Source organism: Schistocerca gregaria, chromosome 4 (assembly GCF_023897955.1).
Source record: "Schistocerca gregaria isolate iqSchGreg1 chromosome 4, iqSchGreg1.2, whole genome shotgun sequence".
In the NCBI taxonomy this organism is placed as follows: Eukaryota; Metazoa; Arthropoda; class Insecta; order Orthoptera; family Acrididae; genus Schistocerca; species Schistocerca gregaria.
This window is the reverse complement of record NC_064923.1, coordinates 447,775,788-447,796,699: the sequence shown is the minus strand read 5'-3', so window position 1 is coordinate 447,796,699 and position 20,912 is coordinate 447,775,788. Positions and strand designations below refer to the sequence as shown.

The 20,912-nt window shown below is 42.4% G+C and overlaps 1 protein-coding gene across 1 annotated transcript in view; it reads left to right on the top strand.

Annotated features, from left to right (window-relative positions):
• The first annotated feature begins 237 nt into the window (after window positions 1–237).
• The window catches only part of LOC126266953 (uncharacterized), a 150,133-nt gene continuing 129,458 nt past the window's right edge, over window positions 238–20,912 (top strand). Inside the window, exon 1 of the mRNA XM_049971670.1 lies at window positions 238–464. The gene's annotated coding sequence lies outside the window, so the exon portion shown is untranslated. The remainder of the gene's footprint in view (window positions 465–20,912) is intronic.

Genomic DNA, 20,912 nt, shown 5'->3' with positions numbered 1-20,912 from the left:
TAATCTACGTCGCCCAGAATATAGTCACTTCGGTATGAACAATGTTGTAAATGTTCCCTATTTCCTCGTTAACCGTCAACAAGTAAACTGAACCACAACTTAAACGTATCGCCCAACTGACCACGGATTCGCGGAGAAACAACGTAGATAGAACCGGTCACAACCTGCATGCGCACGTAAAAATTTTGTGGGGTCGTTACCGCACTAACGATTGGAATTTTGCCCATATCAGCACCCACTGACATCCACCGCAGCCCTGACAGGTGACCGAGGCCGCGTGCGTCAGATAGGCACGGCACGGCACGGGTGAACACCGCTTGCGGCAACGGCTCTCGGCTTTCCGCGCATGCGCAGACTCGGGGTCGCCTATACGGCGTCTGGCGCCAGAAGCTCTTGCGCTGTTGGCTCAGTACGCAGCCAGGCGTCGCCGTGGCAGCGAGCGTTCCCGTTTGCAAAGAGCTCGGGTAAGTCGCTGCGTGCAACTCAAATCGTATACAACTGCCTTTGTGTGTGTGACAAAGAATAAGCGCTGAAGCTGTACTGCTTGTGCCAGGAAGACGCTCTGTGGAATATTTATACACTGAACCTGAGTCAGGAACTGGCGCCGGCTAGTCCAAATCTGCACTATATGCATTCAGCAGGGAGAGTCCTAAATGATGCACGCCATGTTTGGCTAGGGAAGCCCCTTGTTTTCCAGTGTTGTCATACAAAGCCGCCAAGGGCATCTACCGTTACATCCGCCGTCTGTGTCCAAGCGGGTCGTGCTTGAGATGTGAAGAGGAGCGAAGCGCAACTATTAACACGACACCCATCCCAGGATTCAATAGCGAATCGTACGGCTAGTAGCAGGACACCGGATAAACGCAGGCTCCCACTCTACAACGAGGGTAAACAAACACGATAGAGGCTTACTATGTACAAACAATAACGGATTATCTCAAGGTAGCTATAACGGCTATTCCTGTCAATGAAGTTCGCCTGGTATTTTGTCAATGCTGTAATTTATTCACTAATGTAAATTTCACATCGCAGCCTCATCTTCTGGGCTGCACTTGGCTGTCGAAGTATTTTCATTACGATATCAACACCACAGAATTTTGGTGCTGTATCTTGCATATAACATCGCTTATAAGTATCTTCCACGTATTGTTTACATCCATACGCGACATACAGTTTTCAAACATGACCCTTCATAATTTAATACAATGTGTCAAATTTGTTTAACTTCTGACGGATACGTGGTACAGTGCCTTGAGTAACATCATGGAAAAAAGTCTAAATTCTAGGAAGTTACAGCAATATTTATTCGGTATTCTACTTTACAAAAAAATGAGATGTTCAATGATTATTGCTGTGAAGTAGGATTGGTTATAACATTAAGCACCATGTAAACATAAGCTATACACGAAGGGGACGCAATATTTAGCGTCACGCGACCGGTTTATACCAGATACGATTCTGTGGCGTGGAAGGATTTTTTTATGTAAGGTCTTGTCAATACGGGCCGAGTACTGCAGCCGAATGTAATAATCCAAGAAAGCATTTAGATCCAGAGGATAGGCGCATTCGTTCGAAATAGATGCCTGAATAAACCGGCGAGACTCTTTAGTGGTTTTTGATTCACTTCTTCTTGCCTTCAGTGTTATCACGCAGAGGGTCACTGTATGTAGTGTAAACAGTTGTCTGTTATCACAGTTTCTGCAGTCATATTTTTGCAGTCATATTTTAGTACTTGACAAGCAGCATCTGTTTAGAGGGATTGCTCCAACTAATATTTCAATGGAAATAGCTGCAGATAAGCAGAAGAAAAGATTAAAACGAGGAAAGTGTCATTCAGTGCATGCAAACAAACAAGCAAACATCAGCGAAGAGGAGAGGAACTGGATTACCTGAAACACTGAGAGTACGAAAGACACCCAGTATTCTAGGACAAATGAAAGTAATTGAATAGTTGGTGCAAATAATACTGCATTGCATAGAAATCGCTGACAACTGAAGACTGTAGTAGTTGTTGTTGTTGTGGTCTTCAGTCCTGAGACTGGTTTGATGCAGCTCTCCATGCTAATCTATCCTGTGCAAGCTCCTTCATCTCCCAGTACCTACTGCAACCTACATCCTTCTGAATCTGCTCAGTGTATTCATCTCTTGGTCTCCCTCTACGATTTTTACCCTCCACGCTACCCTCCAATGCTAAATTTGTGATCCCTTGATGCCTCAGGACATGTCATACCAACCGATCCCTTCTTCTAGTCAAGTTGTGCCACAAACTTCTCTTCTCCCCAATCCTATTCAATACCTCCTCATTAGTTACGTGATCTACCCACCTAATCCTCAACATTCTTCTGTAGCACCACATTTCGAAAGCTTCTATTATCTTCTTGTCCAAACTATTTATTGTCCATGTTTCACTTCCATACATGGCTACACTACATACAAATACTTTCAGAAACGACTTCCTGACACTTAAATCTATGCTCGATGTTAACAAATTTCTCTTCTTCAGAAACGCTTTCCTTCCCATTACCAGTCTACATTTTATATCCACTCTACTTCGACCATCATCAGTTATTTTGCTCCCCAGATAGCAATACTCCTTTACTACTTTAAGTGTCTCATTTCCTAATCTAATTCCCTCAGCATCTCCCGACTTAATTCGACTACATTCCATTACCCTCGCTTTGCTTTTGTTGATGTTCATCTTATATCCTCCTTTCAAGACACTGTCCATTCCATTCAACTGCTCTTCCAGAAGACTGTAGTGTGTGTGTCCAAAGCCAGCCTAGTGAAACGAGGATACATCCGTCCGAAAACATCTAGTGTCACGGCAGTGAAGACCTAACTATGAAGTATGTGCTCCAGTTTTCAGCGCGCTCTTTTACACGTACTGAAAAACTGTTTCAGGTAACACAGAGTGAACTTGAAGTTAAAACGTATTGGTTACAAATCTTGTAATAAGCTTTTTTGTATTTTGCAGTAAGATTTAACAGCGCAGAAGGCGCTTCTGACACGTGAATAATATTGATAATAGTGTATGCGTCCTGTGTTCGGCTCGAACCGGTGAACTTTCTCCGAAGTGGCTCTTGCCCTTAATCGCTCCGCCGTGGCCGTTTCTATCATAAGTAGCACATTTACAATACAGGTTGTAATGGCTGTAATAATTAAAATGAAAACTGGTGCGGAACTATGGGAGAAGTTACAATCCGTGCTCATTCACTTCACTTATAACACGAAATCTGGGCACGCACTGGACTCCAATTTTGTAACACTGTTGTCGGTGATCATGGAACAGGTTGTGGCGAACGTGTTCCTACCCTTAAAAATTACTGCAGTGAAAGATTTCTTATTCTTTCCGTGTACCACCTCCATGTATATCTTTGTAATCCTCATGCAAAGAATCTATTCTCCCTCTCAAGCTCAACGGTAATAGTACAGTACATCACCACACACTCGTTTTTTCGGCATCAGACAGAGGTTACACTTCGCAATTCATTGAATTGTCGCTCTTGCTATTCATACGATTAATTTTCTGCTAGGGCATGCGTGCGGTGCTACGTAAAATGCAAACTGTCTTAAATGTCTATAGATGAGATTGTTTACAAAACAATCGTGCGACCCATCTTAAAATGTTGCTTAAGTGGACGAATAGAACTAACATGTTGAACGTATACAAAGAAGTGCAGCTCTGTCACAGGATTGTTTGACTTATGGGGCAGCGCCACAGAGATATTGAAAAACCAGTAGTGACAGACTCTTGAAAATAGGCGCCAGCTATCTCGAGGAAGCATAGTTACCAAGTTTCAGGAACCAGAATTTAATGTGGACTCTAAGAATATACTACAACCGCATACGTACGGCTCCTGTAGGAACCGTGAAGGCAAGACTAGACTAATTATAGCTCGGACGCAGACAGTTAAGCATTCTTTCCGCGGCATGCACCCGACTGGGTCGCGAAGAGACCCTAACATCTGGTAGAACGTGCAGTACACTGCGCCACGCACTTCAGTTATTTGCAGACTATAGATGTAGATCTTATGAAGAGTATACAACTGGGTATGGCTGCAATTACTCAACTAGATCCGTATAATAGGAATGTCTTTGAACTACAGTTTCATTGGTTTGAGCTGCGTTCTCCAAATGCAATGCAGTTCTAAAATTTCACATATATTACGATTACATAGCGCCCCCAAACTCTATTTGGTAAACCGGTTTCTCAACTCCACTTATGTTTGGTGGCGTAAACACTCGAATATCTAGTCTGGAAATGCGGTTCTGCCTGCTCTATTTTAGCTTGTACTGGGTTATTAGATTTCTGCTTGCTTTTTAAAATGTTGCTTAATGTGAACGAAGTGGTGTTGTTTTGAGTGAAGGAAAAGAAGTACAGCACTGACGAAGTAATCAGTTCAAAAAATGGTTCAAATGGCTCTGAGCACTATGGGACTCAACTGCTGTGGTCATTAGTCCCCTAGAACTTAGAACTACTTAAACCTAACTAACCTAAGGACATCACACACATCCATGCCCGAGGCAGGATTCGAACCTGCGACCGTAGCAGTAATCAGTTTCCTTTATTTATCTGAAGAGAAGCATATATTTTCTTTAGAAGATGGAAAGAGATGGGTGAATGCCCATATATTTACTGAATGAGCGACATCTAACTGCAGGGCAACAATCCTAAGTCCTTCATAGCAGGATAATTTGTTAATTATTATACCCACTCTCGCCTTTCGAGGCCAAGTATTCGCTAGTTCTATACTTCCGATTAAGAATCGATATTTACTCATAAAGCTTTGTATTCATTGCAAGTCTCCAAAACATTGGAGTTTAATAATCTTCGGACAGTAACGCATGACTTTTTTTCACAACGTGTGTGGTCTATTTGGGTATAATAAAACATTTTCGCCCGATTTAATTGGCGTTTATATCGCTTTAAACATTTTTTCTTGGACATTTTTGAAGATCTTGTCTTGAAGAATGTACGCCTCCTCCTCTTCCTAAAGAGTTCACATATATGCAGAAGAAGACGGTAGTCTCCCTTTGTAAAAAATAAAACGCGTGTTGGCCTACTGATAACCTACTTCGTCTTGTTGAAGGAAACGTATGCGTTGGATTGCAGACACCTTTCGTTTAAAACATCAAACGCTGTGAAGGCCAATATTTCATCGCACCGGCAAAATCAGCTCTGGTATGTGTGTGGATAGGATAGCGGAAACCGTTTCAGAAATTTCCGAAAGTTGTGTTGTGTGTAAAGATGATGATGCAGAGTAACACAGACTTGTTGGACATCAATTTTGAGAATATAGCGCAACGGCTACTACCACGTGTTACCATAGCTTCTCAAGGAAATTTTTCGATGGTACAGACGGGACCAGATGCCCTTACATCATGTCCAGGGCATAGTAGGGAACACGTCTGGAGATCGAAGTGAGCAGGAGTTTGACGAACGTCTTGGAGAGCACGCTGGATCCTGCGATAATTGTGTGCAAGGTCATTGATCTGACGGAACGACTCAGTTCCCCGACGGTGTAGAGAAAACATCTGAATCTGATGATAGTTATCCTGGTTATCTTCTTCATTCAACAAGTGGCAGAGGTGTAAATTCCTTGCAGGCTTGACTCTCCATCACATGAGAAACAGGTATCGGCAGGAAAGCCGCAGTCGGCTGGTGTGGCCGAGCGGTTCTAGGCGCTTCAGTCTAGAACCGCGCTGCTGCTACGGTCGCAGGTTCGAATCCTGCCTCAGGCGTGGATGTGTGTGATGTCCTTAGGTTAGTTAGGTTTAAGTAGTTCTAAGTTCTAGGGGCCTTATGACCATAGATGTTAAGTCCCATAGTGCTCAGACCCATTTGAACATTTTTTGAACTGAGTGATAATAATTATAGGATAGCGATGTGCACATATAAAGATACGGGCAGTATTGCATACACTATGAAAGGACAGCTCACTGGCTGAGCTGTCACTTGTACTCAAGTAGAACATGTGAAGGCTAACGGCCTTGCCGCAGTGGTAATATCGGTTTCCGTCAGATTACCGAAGCTAAAAGCTGTCGGGCTGGGCTAACACTTGTATGGGTGACCATCCGGTCTGCCGAGCGCTGTTGTAAGCGGGGTGCACTCAGCCCTTGTGAGGCAAACTGAGGAGCTACTTGAGAAGTAGCGACTCCGGTCTCGGTAACTGACATACGGTCGGGAGAGCGGTGTGTTGACCACATGCCCCTCAATATCCGCATCCAGTGGCGCCTATGGGCTGAGGATGACACGACGGCCGGTCGGCACAGTTGGGCCTTCCTGGCCTATTTGGGAGGAGTTACGTTTTTTAGTACATTGAAGACGTTTGCGACGTTATTATGGCCGTACGTTGGAAATAACATACTTTGTAAGCAGAGTGATAAATGGAGCTAGAAGCATAGGACACACAATCGTGAGGGAATTCAATATTCCGAGATTCACGGTGTCAGGACTGCGCCGAGAAAACCTTATTTCAGGCATTACCTCTAAAACACGCACAACGCAATGACGACGACCTCCACTTATCGACCGATAGCAGTGGCACTTGCGTAAAGTTGTCAGCTCTAACAGGACTAGCAGCACTTCGTGAAATAACGGCAGAAATCAATGTGCGACCACGATAAATGTATCCGTTAGGACAGTGCAGCGAAATTTGGCATTAATGGGCTATGGCAGCAGACTACCGATGAGAGTGCCTTTGCCAACAGCACGACATAGCTTGCAGCGCCTCACCTGGACTCGTGACCACAAGGCTTGGGCACTAGACAACTGGTCAGATGAATCCCGATTTCAGTCGGTAAGAGCTGACGGTGGGGTTAGTGTGTTGGGTGCTGATGACCGGTCTGAGGCGCTGCAGTCATGGACTGTGCGGCTGATCATGGCGGAGGTTCGAGTCCTCCCTCGGGCATGGGTGTGTGCGTGTGATTTAGGTTAAGTGGTGTGTAAGCTTAGGGAATGATGACCTTAGCAATTAATTCCCATTATATTTTACACACACACACACACACACACACACACACACATATATATATATATATATATATATATATATATATATATATATATATATATGACCTTGGGCTTAACGTGTAGTCGCTTTTAACTCCTTTTTCGTATCGGTATTCTCCGGTCCTGAGATGGGCGCCCAAAAACAAAACAAACATACTGGAAATGTGTATGTTTGGCTACTTGGAGACCATTTGCAACCATTCACGCACTTTATGTTCCCAAACAACACTGGAATTTTTATGGATGACAATGCCATGTCACGACGCCACAATTGTTCGCGAGTGGTTTGGAAAATATTTTGGACAATTTGAGCGAATGGTTTGGTCACCCATACTGCCCGACATGAATGCCATCGAACATTTATCGGACATAATCGAGAGGTCAGTTCATGTACAAAATCCTGTACTGCCAACACCTTCGTAATTATGGACGGCTTTAAAGCAGCATGGCTCAGTGTTTCTGCAGGGGACTTCTAACGACTTGTTGAGTCCATCACACGATTTTATGAGATATCCCGTGACTTTTGCCACCTTAGTGCAATTTGCTAGCATCACACGATGACCATTCCAACATACACTTGCCCTATGATGGTTGGGTCTTGACCTTTTTCGATGATGGTGAAACCACATGTTTTCATTGCCTGCGTAGCTCCTTTGTCTCTGGGTGATCGTGACACATCCAGTAGCTGTCCATGTAGATCAAGCGACTAACGAAGTCTCCGGGACTGGCCTGACACAGCTGGAACATTTCCGTTGCCGCCTCGGTTCGGCTCACTTTTTTGAACGAATCTGAGCAGTCGCTGTACCCAGCAACCTTTGTCATACTCAGAATCTCGCGGTAGATGCTGAAAACTCATCTGTGACTGATTTCCCACTACCGTTTAGATTCAGGTATGCCGGTCTTCGAGTACCAGGGTGTCGATCTGCCTTGCAGCCCCGGTTCTTCGTAGAGAGATGGTCTGCCACAGCGTTCCTAATTATTCGTGCTTTTTCAACCACAATGGATGCGCCTGCGCCACCTAACTATTGTGTCATAATTATCATGGTGCGTTGTAGCCACTCACTTCAGACAGTCCAGCACTGATTGTGGTCGCATTGTTCTCTTTCAAATGCGGAAAACAAATTACCTCATGGAACTTCGCTTTATCAATACGCTCTGCAATTTTGCTTTACTTCCTCTACCACGTGCAACGATACTGTAGCGTGGGGATTTCAATGTGTTCCAAAACAGCAGATATGTACCTGTAAACAAACAAAAATAATTTATCTATTTTTATTTTTTGACATTGTCATTTTCTCAGAGCCAGCAAAGGACTTGCAAGAGCTGTTTAACGGAATGGAGGTTTAAGATGAACATTAACAAAAGCAAAACATGGGTAATGGAATACAGTCGAATTAAATCAAACGATGCTCAGGGAATTAGATTAGGAAACGAGACACTGAAACAGTAGATGCGTTTAGATATTTCGGCAGAAAAATAAGTAATGATTGCCGAAACAGAAAAGATATAAAATGCAGACTGGCAATGGCGAGAAAAGCTTTTTTGAAGAAGAGAAATTTGTTAGCACCGAATATATGTTCAAGCGTGAGGAGTGTGGCTGGTCCCGGCGGAGGTTCGAGTCCTCCCTCGGGCTTGGGTGTGTGTGTGTGTTTGTCCTTAGGATAATTTAGGTTAAGTAGTGTGTAAGCTTAGGGACTGATGACCTTAGCAGTTAAGTCCCAGAATATTTCACACACATTTGAACATTTTTTAAAGCGTGAGGAAGTCTTTTCAGAAGGTATTTGTGTTGAGTGTAACCTTATAAGGAAGTCAAACGTGGACCACAAACAGTTCAGACAAGGGAAGAATAGAAGCTGTTGAAATGTGGCGTTTCAGAAGAATGCTGAAGATCAGAGGGTAGATCGCGTAACTGATGAAGAGATCCTAAATAGAACAGGTAAGAAAAGAAATTTGTGGCATAAATTAACTAAAAGAAGGCGATCAGTTGATAGGGCACATTCTGAAACCTCCAGAGATCATCAATTTATTTACTGTTGGTGGGCGGAGGGGGGGGGGGGGGAGGAATTGTAGAGGGAGAGAAAGATATGAATACAGTAAGCGGGTTCAAAAGGTCGTACGTTGCAGTAGTTAATCGAAGATGAAGAGGCTTGCACAGGATAGAGTAGCGTGGAGAGCTGCAACAAACCAATATTCGGACTAAAGACCACAACAACAACTGAAATTTCACGACCACTTCTCGTACGTACTTCCTTAAACCTCTTCAGTACAGTGAAAACACTATCGTCTGTATAAACTGCGAGAAATAACAGTTGTGAGATTTCAATTCCATTGCACAAAGTTCAGAATCGTTTCTGTTGATACAACGAGTAAAAATATCATCGCTGGTTATTCGTTTGTGATAGACGCATAAGAGAGAAGCCATCGGGTTTCATAACGACTTTAGTGAAAGTCGAGGTGATGCCCTGCTGCTCATTTGGCAACATCTGCGAGACACGGGCGTCGAATTCGACAGAACGAGAAACATTAGCCTGACACGCTCGTGTTGGAACGGTCGCGTAATGCTAGTAATGACGAAAACAAGCCATTGCTTGCTGTGGCACAAAGAAAAAAGAAAGAGGAGCTGCTCAATTGAATACATAGTACCCCCCGGAGAGAATCGTTAATGACGCCAAAATGAAATTACATCGGTCAAATTTACTTTGCTCTTCTCATGAAGACTGTGATGACATATAATTCGTTTAGAATTCCATAACGAAGGATGCTAATGTTCTAAACAGATATATTTGTGATAAAGCTACACCAATTACAAGCTGTCATGAACCAAAGCGTACCACGTCATAGTCGTGAATAATTTGCTGAATGAAATCTGCACCTTGAAATAAACCATGAAATCAGTGCGCAATTTATCTTGCCTTGAACGAATTTCGAAGATTTCATTGGTGCTAGGGAATTTACTTTACTGACAAGCTTCGCTAAACTGCAGTTCAATGTTTTGTTCCATACACTGAAAATCTTCATTGATTTGCAAACTAACAAGTTCTTAGCGTGCAACGTTTCAACAATGGAAAATGTAAGTAAATCGAAGGTGCGTTGTAACTGACAGAAACTCACAGATATGTGGATTTATGTGGCTATTTTCATGAAATATAAGAAACAATTGGCGATGTATTAACTTTGACATACGATGTTTCCTCTGAATGTGTCGCTTCTCTAGTTACGTAGGTAGAGCACACTTTTTGAAACGCTCTCTGGCTGTTACACAAGGCAGACAGCGTGAGAGAACGCGTTCGATTTTCCCAGAGGATATTTACTTATTAGCGATAACAGCGAAAATATTGATCTCATAACATTTAAAGCAGAATGCTAGAAATCGCTGCCTGGTGTGAAGCGAAAGGTGCAAGGCAACTAAATATAAATGTTTATTTATGTGTATTACAGAAATAATTTATAAAAAGCTTACTGCAGAACTATGATTTATCGCGGACAGGGTATTCACTATTAAGTTCTTTGATGTTGTTTTCTTTTCCAATTACCACGCTTAAAGCGGATTGTTGGAAACGGTCACTTGTGTTTACATTCTTCTAACGTTTAACTTAACATTGAAAGCAACTCCTCATGAAACAGTATTAGATATTATGTGACTCGTGTGAAGTGCGTGCGTGTTCTGTGTGAAGTGCGTTTGCCCTCTGAACCGCAGAAGCTGCGCAGCGTAATTGTCTCCGCACAGTGCCTCAGAAGAAGAGCGAGAATTATTTTGTCGTAGTAACTGTATTCCTAGAACGAGTATTTAAAACACAGAAAATTAAGCATTCACACTGTTAGACATCTGTAAGCACGCTGTAACTACATAATAACTACGAACGTGTTAGTTGGCACGACAGAATGTGACCTCAGACGAGCCGCTGAATCGAGCCAAGTAGATGATACGTCCTCCCGCATACAAAGAAGGGCGCCGCGGATGTGATGAAAGCAAATGCTTATAAGTGTAGATGTTGCGGGAAAATCGTTACGTTATTTTTTCTGGTGGGTCGGGATGTCCAGTCGCATAGTAGCATTCCATCAAGTCAGCTTAAAAATGCGACGACTGTAGTTATGTCAGCATTTCTTCTACAGGCCGTGTTGGTATGACAGTAGTTTACTGCGTCTTACGTAACCGATTGCACTCGACTCTGTATGTGGCTCAGTACCAAGATTGTTTTGCAGGTGGATGCGTATTCTTCTGTGGGTTGCCAGTCCTACGAATGTAGACAGGGTCATACAGTGCGTTCGCATTAAGTAACTATAGTATTGTTCAAACTTGCGAAAGTCTTGCCAGTGTGCTTCCGAAAAGAGCATCGAAATTTTACGGGAATCGACGATCAACTATGCATCTATTTTTTACAAGACGTACAAATGCGATATGGAAATATTTTATCGTAATATCCGCGATAACTTTGAGAAAGAACTGCAAATTGTCTGGTGAAAAATTCTTTGAAAGCTTTCCCAAAGACGACGTATTTTCCTTGAAAATAGTGATTGATGGAAAACAGGAATTTTATCTGTAGACATACCTTCCATTCATTCATTGATTACGAAAAGGTTTTTATAGTGAAAAGATCCGTGCTATAGGACATTGACTGGATGTCGTGATAAGCCTGTACCATGGTACATAAATAATACTGGTAATAGAAACCCTACTGTCTGAGGAAAAAAAAAACTTATATCGCACAAGGAAGATGTCAAATGGCTCTGAGCACTATGGGACTCAACTTCTGAGGTTATTAGTCCCCTAGAACTTAGAACTAGTTAAGCCTAACTAACCTAAGGACATCACACACATCCATGCCCGAGGCAGGATTCGAACCTGCGACCGTAGCGGTCTCGCGGTTCCAGACTGCAGCGCCTAGAACCGCACGGAAACATCGGCCGGCGGAAGACGTCAGAGCTGTATCTTATCCCGTAGACTTTGCAATATTTACACAAATTCTATAATTAGAGAATGGAAGCTCAGAAGAAACCGATGAGTAAAATTAACGAAAGAACGCCCTTAAATAAAGTGCGGTTTGCTGATGACCAGTTTATTTTTCAACAAACTGAGAATGACCTGCAGAGAGCTGCGTATGTGTTAACAGATCTGCTCTGAAGACTGACACTATGACTTTTACAGGAAAATATCCCGTCCGAATAAAAATATCTACATCTACATAGATGCTCTGCAAGTCACCGTACGATGCATGGCGGAGGGTAAATAACTCTTGATAACAGACCCATTGAACAAGTGTGTCACTTCCTTTCCAATGCCTCGGGTGTGACATATCTTATGACGCCGATTACAAACTGAGTAAGCACCAGCCAATACGTGGAAGAGTCAGTCAAATATTTTCTAAGAAAAGGAGAACAACAAAACCAGAATGAACTTTCTTAGAGTGATAGCTGTGCCAATTTTCGCCTTACAACTCACAGACATGAGTGACGGATACTGAATATCTTAGTAGCATACAGGGATCAGAAATGAAATTTCTGATAAGTCACGGCTGCAAGAGACTGGACACATTCAAAAATGCCGTTGTACTGAGAAAGCTTAATATTTTTTAACGTATAAAATAAAGAAATATGGCTCTCAAACCCGAACTGAACGCTAGAAGGAAGAACAGGAAATGTAGATTTATCAAATAGACCGAACGGTAATAGAGGCATTGGAAGACCAACGGAACGTTGGCAACAATTCCCTCTGTGTCAGTAAGACGCGAAATGGCTACTCCCTGAAAGAAGAGAAGAAAGAAGTTTCCAGGTGTCTTCGTTCCGTGCTAAATATATATTACTAAACGACTAACCCGGGACACAGTCCCAGCTGCAGGGTGCCTATCTATCGGCTGTCAGCGGCAACAAAAATATTATTTTCAAAATTTCATACATTTATTGGCTGAATTTAAAATTCATAATCTGTCCTAATGTATTTATTAAAAGCTATAATATTTTGTTAAATGGTTATACAATGAGTCAAGTATTACAGTTGGAAAGTATATGCCCGAGTCAGCGGAACTCTCTTCACGCAAACTATCCAGTCTATATTCATTCAGTATTTGAGAATGAGAGCACTTAGTGAGTTCCAACAATCTTTACACATATCAAACATTTACGAAATTTTTTCTCGCTGACTGATTAAAGGAATAAAGTCTATCTATATTTTCGCTGTTAGCGCAGTAAAACTGCAGCACCAGGCATGATTTTTTAATTTATTATTTCTGCACTATTAAATGTATTCGCAAAAACACTTTGCAGACAGTATCCACATACACCACTGAACGTAGCTGTAAAATTACATTATTGGACAACACGTGATTCAGGAGATGTGACGTAATCAACATCGAGATGCGCGAAAAACTAGCTTTTGCTTGAAATGGAGCGCCAATTAGTCACTCTGTATCCACCCAGTGTTTCATAATGAGAGCATTTGTGACTTGCAACGAACGGTAAACATAATTTGAGACTTTTTCTGAACTTTTTCACATAATATGCTTAACGCCAGTTTTTTTAACGTGGAAACTCATTTGTAAAGAAATCAAGACGTTTGAAGCTGTTTCATTCATGGGAGTGCTGATTCTTTTAAGGTCGAGAGTGTATTGGTTGGTACCTACGCGATGAATGAGATACTAAAGGTACTACTATCGACAATGGTAGGAAATAGTCAGTAGTAGGCCTACCCCTCAAGCATCGCAGCTTCTCTGGAGCATTTATCGATCAGCTTTGCCCAAGCTCTACAGTTCGCGCTCCTTAATGCGAGGTGAGGGTAGTTGTAGTTCAGTTTTCGCGTGCAACGACATAAGCAGGCAAGTCGCACTAAAAATTATGAACAGTTTGCAGATTAGGAATATGAGTTTCGAAGTTCTCCTTTGAGACGTAGGGCAAAGTGAGTGATTAATCTATTTATTCACGAAAATTAGACATGAAATCAATGGACAAATCAGTACCGTTATTCTTAACCGGTAGAATCCGTTGGCAAGCTGTAATATTGAAAAATGTGTGTGAAATCTTATGGGACTTAACTGCTAAGGCCATCAGTCCTTAAGCTTTCACACTACTTAACCTAAATTATCGTAAGTACACACACACACACACACACACACACACACACACACACACACACACACACACACGAGGAACCTCCGCCTGGATCAGCCGCACAGTCCATGATTGCAGACCCCCAGACCGCTAAGCTAATCCCGCGAGGCGCTGTAATATTACTTGAGCAATTATTAAAGAGACAGCGATTTTTAATGTGACAGTTTCATTTGCAAAATCAATACAGCAATGAAAGCGGAACTGAATTTAACTGATATTAAATCATGGTTAGGTCTAGCCATTGTTCGGAAGTGTCTTACTTACAAACTCAGTAAACGCTGTAAATGATATGAAATGTTGTTCTTTCGCAGTAACCTTTTCACTCAAATTGAAGAAGGGAGGACTTAAATATTTGTACAAAAAGGGATACGTCTTCCCTTAGGTAACAAGGTCTGGTATCGTATGAAGCGTATTCTCTTTAACTAACCTTAACCAAGTCCCATCGCAGCAAGAAAAGTGTAAAACACTAGAAAACACTGTCGGGTGAACAGATAAACCGTTGTAGGTTGTGTATTATTTGATGCTAACGCTTAGTGAAGAAAAATGGTGAAATGAATTAAATAATATGTAACACAGAACGATGTATCTGTACGTTTAATACAACAATCGCTGTGTTCTCTGCTGGCGATGCCTGCGTTTGTTAAAAGCATAGCTGATCTGTTTAACACCGTCAAAACGAGGATCTAAGCCTCCTTTGACGCTAGGGCTTCCCCACCGGGAAAAATCACAATGATGGGGAGAAGCGACACACCTGCCGAGTTGGAGCAGCTTGTAAGATGGCAATAGCGCAGATAACATAGCCGGAACTTTTATGGTATATGTGATAAACGTACCAATGAACTTCGTCGTCACTGCACAGTAACTGCCAGTCATCCACTTGGGACGTCTTTGGTAAAGATAATGACCGAACCAACTTGTCTTATTGAACCATCCTATAAAAACTGTCTCAAGAAGAACGAACAGTTTAATTTTTGAATAAAACGTGAAACGTCCCCTTTGTAAAATTTATACAAGACTGTGCTTAAACTGACACACAATATTTTTAGCGCAACGCAGTCTGACTTCCAAAAATCCCTACGAAAGAATGGCCCTGACTAACATTAACCTATACGTTTCACAAAACACTTACCTCACAAAAATCTTCGTTACTCAAGCTACTGCAATACAGCGAGCGCCAGTACTGCCAGCTAAATAAAAGATTCAAACTACGGAAGTCCCTAACTACTGAGGCACAGTTAGCAAATGAAAGATTTTAATAGAGAACAAACAATGTATTTACCTTAATAGTTATAATATATATATCAGTTCATGACACCAATTCTTACAAATTTCAAAACTCCGCCATCTCTCTCCCCACGTCCACCACTGCTGGCGGCTCACCTCCAACTGCGCAACGCTACGCGCTGTTAGCATCCAGCTGCCGCTGCCCGACACTTCAATGGCAGACAACAATGCAAATTAGCCACAGACTGCGCACAGCACAGCCAGTGATTTTTCATACAGAACGCTATGTGGCGTTACCAATAAGAAAACCTAAACAGCCTACTTACAAACGTATTAGTTACTTGAAAGGTTTAAATTTTAGTGTAATTCAGCATAAAACACAGCAGTTACCTTTGGAAAATAATATTGTACAAATTTCCGCCAAACCTTTGTTAATAAACTTTTACCCGTTAAACAAAATTTCAATGACATTATCGAAAATTTCTGGATCGATTTGCCCAGTGATGCTCTAATTTCGCCCCTTATTCAGGAAACTTTCCTTGTTAGCGTGAACATGCGACTTCGCGTAACGACACAGGAAATAGATGCCTAAAAATCTTGGTGGGCAATTCATTTCTGTATGGCGTGAACGACACAACCCGAAAATTTCTTCTGCAGCAATGTAGGCAATCCGCACGAGGTATGACAGTTGGCACTGTATTCCCGGAACCATTTGTTTTCGCGCTCTTCACTGCATTACGTGCGAAATTCTCCAAAAAACAAGGTTCCAGTCGTTCCAACCGCCCAAAATCCACATTAAACAGCTGCTTATTGAGCGTCTCCGGCTATTGAAGTGTTACGCGAGGATCTTCGTCGCCCGAAATCCTACAGTTCTGCTTGTTGACGTAGCCGTCCAGTTGACATACGCCAGTCGCTGAAGATTACATTTCTCACAAAACTGTCGTCTACTTTTTGTTTTTCCGCTGTCCAGTCGAGGAATTCACGACGCTAATAGTCGGTTGGCGGTTGTTGTTGGGCCAGATGATCCTTGTAGGGGCGTAGATGGAGATCTTTCGTCAGGATTCGTTGCATGGTTCACTTCCCGTCTCGATATCTGCAGTTCTGGGCAACATTCTCATTTACTGAGGAAATATTTTCAAATTTTCAGCAGACCTGCCGGTACGATGTCTCTTTGATGTCGTAAAATCAACAACTGAACCAGTTCGCTCACAGTGTAGTCAGTGGACCGAAAATTGTAGACAATCTGCGAAATGTGTCTAAAGATCTTTCCTCGTATTTGTAATACTTTTTGATGATAATTTGTCCGACGGTAAACGATTAATTTTCACAAACCACAATATCTCAAAATAACCGCCGCCAGTATCAAGTGTTGCTAACTGATCGGAACGAATATGAGGCGAAAAGTAAACAGTGCAGTCCTGGTTGGACATCCTGCATACATTATTGCCCCAGTTTCAAGCTAAGAAATTACGACGCACGGATGGAACATTTCCACGAGGAATTTCGTACGTTTAGATGCGATTTTTTCAGACGCTCGCTGAAGGCTCCGATGAATTCCTGCGAAATAAGTGCAAATCTTCTGCTACGCAGTTTGCCACGCGACCGCCTGCGAGTCTATTGATCTTTCTTATCAGCGCTCTTAGTGCGCGCTAAGTATATGCTGGGCGAGAAGGGCAAACGGGACTTCCCGCAAGCCTTGTTCCAGCAGACAATGACTGCACAACCACAAGGCCTTTGCAAATGTTGGAATGTCCTACACGTTTTACATGCCCTCCAGGAAACAAGAACCACACTTTAATTCAGCCGTCTAGTCCGTGATCGTTGAAAATGAAAGAGAAGATTACATGTAAACCTTCACAAGTTTGGAGAATTCATTTATTCTTTTTAATTATATCGAACTCCGGGACTGTGCATCGAATTACATAAAGAAGTATAGCAATAAGCTACCTGATACATGCCCTTCATACATGCCTGTAAGCGTTTCGGGGTTCCATCTGTCTTCAGTTACATCATCGCTAATACAACGTTTATTGCGATTATATTTTACACTCAGTAACAGCCCTATGTTCTTTAACTTGAAGCTCATGTTCCCGTCTTTACATGCTTAGCACATACACTTTAAGTTTCATTGATACACCATTGCATTCACCATGCGGCGGAAGAGGTACTACAAGTTTCAGAAGAAATGACAGTTACAGCGCTGAAAATGCAAACGATAAAAAGGTTATATTGATGAAGATATGAATGTGTTACGCCAACTGAAGATGGGTGAAATCCCGAAACGCTTCTTGGCATAAATAAAGCTATGAAGAAAGTGTCCATTGTTACACTTATTCAAGTAATTTGGAGGAAATGCCATTGCCGATAAACCCACCTAAACAAATAATTGTCAGATTTCTGGACGTTCCAGTTTATCCGTTTGAACTAAACACACAGCACGACTACTTTTAAAAGTCTTATAAATAAAAATATTCCGTAGATCAGCCAGTCAGTTAACTTAAGTCATTGATGAATGCGTAGACTTACCAGTGTATCAGAAACAAAATTATGTTTATATAAACGCCATTTTTATTTAGTTCGCGGAATTCACCTTACCTTCATATTTTAGCTGTTAACGTCAGAAGCATTAGTCACAGCGCACCACTTCCAATCTAACTGGGAAGTGAACTGAGATTATGTATCATCTTTGCAGTTTTCTATGACAGCAACATTCACTGACGGTGAAGAACTTTTTCTGCTAGCGGGGATCATTCATTCAATCAGCAGCACCAATGGCTCCCTCACCAATGACAGAGTCGTTACTTCAGTCTGGAACGAATCTACCCGGCTGTAAATGCGCAGTGACACGGTCTAAGATGCTTCGCGGCAGATTATGGGCGCAGATCCCTGCTTGACGCGCGTCTCCGCAAGTTACTCACAAAACTGGTTGTGACACTGATAAGTTATTAAGCAGTATGTTGACCAACACTACCCGGAAAGCCATTGAACGAAAACTAAAACAAACGCTGTAGCCAGATGACACGGTACTGCGCCGTTCAAATATCTTCCTTCTTTGGAATACCGTCTCTATACGTACTCCCGGGGAATAAAGACGCCAGGAGTCTAAAGTGCCATCATGTAGCTATGGGATTAAGAGATTGCTCCTAAAATGAAATTTGGCCTTAACACAAGTTCTAACACATTAAAACGAAAAGGATAGCATGTACTTTTTGCAAATACTTTCTAAGGAAGATTTTATATCCAGAGTTAAGAGTGTCGTCTGACGAACTGTGTTAGGTTTATATACACTAGTTTCCACAGATCTTTTAGTATGTGCAGCAACTTTCACGTCATGTACTGGGTAACGCCAAACTCTACAGAAGGAAGGAGTTGAGGGCTACAACAGCCCTACGATTTCTGGTGGCTGTATAATACGTTGTCAGAGAAGCGGTCGATGAAACAAAGCTAAACTGCAACCGAGATCTTCTGATTACGATAACTTCCGAACGTTGAACTTGTTAGCAGGATATACTAGTAATACACACATCTAAAAAAGTTTTGCATCACCTCGGCTCCGAGAATTCAGCACCTGTACAGAAAATTGGAATAAAGATCAACATAAACATCATTTCCACCTTTTTCATTGCTCATGAAAACCACACATTGCACGTTGTACCTCCGTACAGCGAGACCTTCAGAGGCGCTGGTCCAGATTTCTGTACCTCTAATACCGAGTAGCACGTCCTCTTGCATGGATGAATGCCTGTATTCGTCGTAGCATACTATCCACAAGTTCATCAAGGTCCAGATTGTCCCACTTCTCAACGGCGATTCGGTGTAGATCCCTTAGAGTGGTTGGTGGGTCATTTCGTCCGTAAACAGCCCTTTTCAATATATCCCAGACACGTTCGATAAGGTTCATGCCTGGAGAACAAGCTGGCCACTCTAATCGAGCGATGTCGTTATCCTGAAGAAGTCATTCACAATATGTGCACGATGGGGGCGCGAATTGTCGTGCATGAAGACGAATGCCTCGCCAATATGCTTCCAATATGGTTGCACTATGGGTCGGAGGATGGCATTCACGTATCGTACAGCGCCTTCCATGACCACCAACGGCGTACGTCGGCCCCACATAATGCCACCCCTAAACAGCAGGGAATCTCTACCATCATACGGAACTCGCTGGACAGTGTGTCTAAGGCGTTCAGCATGACCGGGTTGCCTCCAAACATGTCTCCGACGATTGTCAGGTTGAAGGCATATGCGACACTCATCGGTGAAGAGAACGTGATGACAGTCCTGACCGGTCCATTCGGCATGTTGTTGGGCCCATCTGTACCGCGCTGTATGGTGTCGTGGTTGCAAAGATGGACCTCGCTATGGGCGTAGGGAGTAAAGCTGCACATGATGCAGCCTACTACGCACAGATTGAGTCGTAACACGACGTCCTGTGGCTACACGAAAAGCATTATTCAACATGGTGACGTTCCTTTCAGGGTTCCTCCGATACATAATCCGTAGGTAGTGAACATCCACTATAGTAGTAGCCCTTCGGCGGCGTGAGCGAGGCATGACATCGATAGTTGCTGTCTCTCTTTATCTCCTTGACGAACGTCAGTCACGCTGTCTATTCTAAATATTGTCTTAAGTTATTACTTAACTTCTTAGGATCTCTGAGGTTAACAGCCGCGCGGGATTAGCCGAGTGGTCTGAGGCGCTACAGTCGTGGGCTGTGCGGTTGGTCCTGGCGGAGGTTCGAGTCCTCCCTCGGGCATATGTGTGTGTGTTTGTCCTAAGGATAATTTAGGTTAAGTAGTGTGTAAGCTTAGGGACTGATGACCTTAGCAGTTAAGTCCCACAAGATTTCACACACATTTGAACATGTGAGGTTAAAAAACATGAATTCAAATTCACAACATCTTTTTTTAAATTTGGAATGCTAAGATAAATCGTAATAAACATTAAAAAATCGGTCCTAGTGATTTCTGCTACCATCAAGAGTTATGAACACAAAAGTAAATAAATCGTGTTGTCTTGGAAATACGTGATTCCGGGTGTGCGCTCGATGAACTTTTCGATAGCTTGCCTAATTTCTTTAACAAAAATTGAATGTTCGGGAAACATGCGACACTACAAATAGCACAAAGGGAAACAGGAAAAAATTTCGAGAAAAAATAGAAGCTGCACGAATATTAAGAGCTCAGGTGACAAGATAGTAGTATGAAAAGAAGGGAAAGTCGAACTGTGGAAGGAATATGTAGAAGGGTAAATTAAATTAACTTTACAACAATAGTATAGAAAGGGAAGAGGAAGTAGGCGAAGGAGAAATAGCAGAGATCACACTGCGAGAAGAATTTGGCAGAGTACTGGAAATGTGAGTCGAAAGCCTGGAGTAAATGACATTCGTTCAGAGTTGAGATCTTTTGGAGAACATACCCTGATAAAACTACTGCACACTGGATGCGAAGTTTGAGAGGTGAAATACTCTCGGACTTAAATAAGCAATGTAATAATTGCAGTTCCACAGAAGGCATGTGTACAGCTGTGAAATTTGCCGAACTGGGTGCCGGCCGTCGTGGCCGAGCTGTTCTAG